This window comes from Geospiza fortis, unplaced genomic scaffold (assembly GCF_000277835.1).
Source record: "Geospiza fortis unplaced genomic scaffold, GeoFor_1.0 scaffold48, whole genome shotgun sequence".
In the NCBI taxonomy this organism is placed as follows: Eukaryota; Metazoa; Chordata; class Aves; order Passeriformes; family Thraupidae; genus Geospiza; species Geospiza fortis.
In genome coordinates, this window is record NW_005054594.1 from 304962 (window position 1) to 309718 (window position 4757).

At 46.4% G+C, this 4757-nt stretch overlaps 1 protein-coding gene across 5 annotated transcripts in view; it reads right to left on the bottom strand.

The window, feature by feature from the left end:
- MICU1 (mitochondrial calcium uptake 1) overlaps positions 1-3840 on the bottom strand; it is an 89618-nt gene extending 85778 nt beyond the window's left edge. For all 5 annotated transcript variants that reach the window (XM_031064462.1, XM_031064461.1, XM_031064460.1 and 2 more), the window contains exon 1: positions 3760-3840. The gene's annotated coding sequence lies outside the window, so the exon portion shown is untranslated. The remainder of the gene's footprint in view (positions 1-3759) is intronic.
- Between the last annotated feature and the right edge of the window lie 917 nt (positions 3841-4757).

Here is a 4757-nt window from a genome sequence, read left to right on the forward strand (position 1 = left end):
ATGCATCTGCTTAACGGCCTGACTCATTTAACTTGCCTTGCACAATCTGTGGCCACAGGGCATGATTTCCCTGAGAATTCCTAACTTTTCCACAGAATAGAGAGACTCTCCTTGAAGCTCCATCCAACAGTCATCCACCTGAATGTACCTCACAAGAAACAAAAAGTATCTCAGAGTAGTCCAATTTAAGAAATTTTTATGGCTCATTGGACTCTAAGAAAACCAGTGTTAACTCCTAATGGATAAACATGAAAAATTAATTCTGGAAGAGAAAAATTTAGAACAAAGCAAAAGCCTCCCTAGGCTGACAAGGTGGCAGGTTTGAGTTACCTGCAGATACAATTCCCGCTCCAGAAAGAGACAAAGGTTTTTTGAAGGGTGACAGACAGTGAATTGTCTCAGAATTTGATATGGTGAAGTCTGAACTCCTCTGTGACAAGAAGAAAAAGATTTGTGAACCCCCCAAGAACCTGAATATCACAATGTGGTAATTTCTCCTTGGCTGAAGTTGCCTTTTAAACAGAAACATCATCTACAGCCACACCTTCAAGAAAATGTTTCTTCCTGGCCAAAGAGTCATGCTTTGGTGGCTTTCTTTTCTATACAAAGAAATTTTAAATAAAAAACTTACTGAAACAAACAAAAAAACTCACAGCACCTGTGTTTCATCTACCAGATGGAGATCATTTGGGAAATCAGGAGAAGAGTACAGCATTGCTTTCCCCCCAGAAAGGAAAAGCATGTCTGAATCACTGCAGCTGCTTTTCCAGCAACACATTGTTGGATTAGCTTGAGCTTCAGAGAGAAGAGAACGTGGATAAGCCAGGCTTGTGCCTTGTGCTTTTAGAACACAGCCCGAGGGCTCAGTCTCAGCAGGGAAAAACGCAGCAAACACTTGGCTCTATCCAAGGCAGGCAGGCAGCACACCTTAGGTACTGTAGGTCTGTATCACAACTGAGATTTTTGTGACAAAAACCCCACTGCTCTTCTAGCTCCTGAAGCAAAAATGCCAGAGGTGGGAAGTTTGCACCAAACAAAAGAAAACACAGAGATTCAAGTGGTGGTACAGAACACAGCTGGTCCATACAGACACTGGGGCTGGTGTGTGGCAGCACAGGAGCTTTGTCTGCATCACAGACAGGCCATGAATTCTGCAGCCACACGGATTCCCCGGGCTCATGTTTCAAGCACGGGTCAGCTGCAACTTCTCTTGTCTCACACCATGACCTTCTTTCTTGTTGTCTACATGAGGATCTCAGATTCCACGTCACAGAGCTGAAGTAAGAGAAACTGTGGTGTTGTGAGGTCTTCAGGATGAGGTGAGAGATGAGAATTTGACTTTATGTTCCCAGAATGCTGATTTATTATTTTATGATCTTATATTAAAAGAAATGCTATACTAAGAACTATACTAAAGAAAGAGAAAGGATACTTTAGAAGGCTAAACAAGAATGATAATGAGAGCTCATGACTGACTCCTCAGAGTCTGACACAGTTGATGGTGATTGGTCATTAATTAAAAACAATTCACATGGAACCAATCAAAGATGCACCTGTTGGTAAATGATTTCTAGGCTACATTCCCAAACAATCAGATAATCATTGTTTTCATTCTTTTCTGAGGCCTCTCAGCTTCCCAGGAGAAGAAACCCTGGCAAAAAGATTTTTCAGAAAATATCATAGTGACAAGAAACAACTAGGAATTTTAGCTTGAAAGACTTGGACACCCAGAAAAAATCCCCAAGCCAAACCTTGTGCTAGGCTCAGAACAAATTCCCAGTTACAACCATCAGTGCTTTGGTTCTTCCAGCCTTGTCCTGCCCCACAGCCACAGCCCAGGAGCTCCTCACACAGTGGGACTACAATGAAAAGCTGCTCTCAGGAGAGGTGAAATGCAGAATTTACAGGAGCAAACTCCATGGCAAGTGTCTCTGGGGATAAACAAGTCACTGTACTCACAGACAGGGCAGCAGACAAACAGAACCCAGAATTTACTACCCAAGGACTATTCAGGTAAGTGCAGAAGCCCCAGTAAAACAATTCATGATCTAACAGTCTGGTTTTTCTCTTTTAAAGTATCTTAAATCTAAAACTAAGAGGTGAGGCTGCCACAGGCTTTGGATGGTGTGTGCTTAGGGAGACAAAGTGCCTCAGGCTCTACTCACTTTCTGCTAGGAGTCTGTGTATTTTTTCCTTGAAGTGTCAAATGCATCACCCTAAAGATAAATATTCATCCTCAGCCTTTCAGTACCAACAAAAGAGATGGAAAATTATTTTGGACAAGGACATGGAGCAAAAGGACAAGGGAGAAGGGGTTCCCACTGCCAGAGGGCAGGGCTGGATGGGATATTGGGCAGGAATTGTTCCCTGGCAGGGTGGGCAGGCCCTGGCACAGGGTGCCCAGAGCAGCTGTGGCTGCCCCTGCATCCCTGGCAGTGCCCAAGGCCAGGCTGGACAGGGCTGGGAGCAGCCTGGGACAGTGGGAGGTGTCCCTAGCCCTGGTAAGGGTGGCACTGGATGATTGTTAACAGCCTTTCCATGATTCTGTGTTTAAGAGGGAGCCACACCATTTGCACCGCACACTCTTACAACAATTCAGTTTAAAAAAGAAAGGCAATATTCATCTCAAAGGTGTACAACACCCAAAGATCCTGCTTCCTGCTAAATTATCCCAAACAACATCATCCCCCTGAAGTCACGTCTACACCAGGACACTTTTTCTCTGGCACCCCTTCAATGTCCCAACAGGAAGTCACAGCACCTGGAATTATATAATTAAAGTTATTTTTATTGTTGTACCCAAGCATCCTCAGCCCCCCTGAGCTGAGCTAAAATATTGAGCCCCAACATGTCAACTGGGACCTTGGGAAGAAAAAACCAAGTATTTCCATATCCCAGCTCACTTCAGGACATGTTACTGCAGCAACTGCAACATCATGAAACAATGTGTTTTTATAACAATAATATGATTGCTACAGAACTTCTTTTGCTCAAGAAAATAAAAATGGTTATTGCCACAGTCCAGACCTAAACAAGCTGATGGCTCCCTCACTTATCACCTGAAAAAAATTAACATTTCTGAGATGCTGCTTCAAATGATCAGCAAGGAAAACTGGATCATCTCTCCTCAAACTCTTCCAGGAGCTTACCCAGGAACCTGCAGGGAGAAGTGACACAACCACCAGTGGCACACAGGGCACCCCAGAGTGTCCCCAGCAGGCAGACAGTAATGATGGAATCAAGGCCCATCATTCCTTGTCCTCCAGGGCATGGCATTTCAGCTTCCCTGGTCCAGGAAGCATGAGGGAATACCACAAAGGTTGCTGCAGGAAACGGGTCATGGGGAGAACAAGCCACTTCCACAAGGACATAAAGAGAGGTTACATGAGCTTAAGATTCACTGTTCAAACACATTTTTAGTGACCACTTCAGGTTTTTTTTGATGTTGAGAGTTTTTTTTACATTTTATGAAAGTGGTGGAACAGCTGAGGTTGGCTTGACAGAAAGCTCCAGGCAGAAAAACTTTTTCCAGGGCTCAGTGTGCCCAAGCTCCTGCACCAGGAAAGTCAGCACAAGTTTGCACACTGCAAAAAAAGGCAACTCATTCTCCTACAGCTTTGAGAGAAACCCTAAGAGAACGCTCCAGGACAAGAATAATTCTACACAAGGTATATTAATCAGCCAAATGATGAACTCAGCAGTTAAAGCACCTGAGAGCAGGGAGTTGCACAGCCCAGTACTCAGCAACACCATCCTCACCTGTAGTGTATTTGCTCCCAGTTTGCAGGTCAAGGGGTCACAGGGAACACAGGGAAGTATTTCTCAGCTGGGGCCTGTTCTAAAAACGAGAAAGAAACATAATAAAGATCACAACTTGGTGCTGCACCCAATTTCCCTCCTGGCAGTCATGCCCTGCAGTGCTCACACATATCGACCTCAGGAAATGCAGCTCAGACTGAGCCAAAAAAAGTCAGGAGGAGGAAAATGGTCAACAGCTGAATAAAGGAATTAAAGATAAGCCAGGCCTTTAACTCAAGCCCCAGCTGGCAATGAGGATTCTAAAGGAGAAACCTTTAAAAATCCTGCCTGGTTTGACCTGCCCACCCGCCCAGACCCCACTAAACACAGCCAGGTTTACCATCTTTCCCAAGCAGCTCATTAAACTACAGGCAAGTACAGAACATATAAATCACGTCGTGATAAACATCAGGCATTTCTGTGCTCCGAGCAGTACATTAACTCAAATTCACCCTAAAGGTTTTCCGACACAAACTGCACATCAAACACAGCTGGGGCCATTCAGCGCAGTTAAAGCTTTAAGGAACCTCTGTCAAGAGAAAGTGGTTTGACGTGAGGGTGATAACTCACACAGCCCGGGCAGCGCCGCCGGCGATCCCACAACAGCAAGAAAAGCAACCCAAGCCTGGCTGCTCTCACTACACCCAGCAAGAAAACTGACCCAGGCCTGGCTGCTCGCACGGTGGGAGCTCCCCAGAACTCCCTGCAGGGCCCCCGGTACCGAACCCCGGCGGGACCCTCCTTCCTCCGAGCCCTGGCACGGAGCCCCAGCCCCGCGGGGTCATTGGGGAAGGCACAGGGTCACTGCGGGACACGGGGATGGAGCAGCCACAAGAACACGGCATCCCGAAGGGCGCAGCCTTGGGCACTTCTGATTTTCCCGGGCAGCAGCTCTGTCTTAGCCCCAAGGCCCGGCACCCAGCACCCCTCACTGCCGGGGCCTTGGGGTCTCTCAGCTC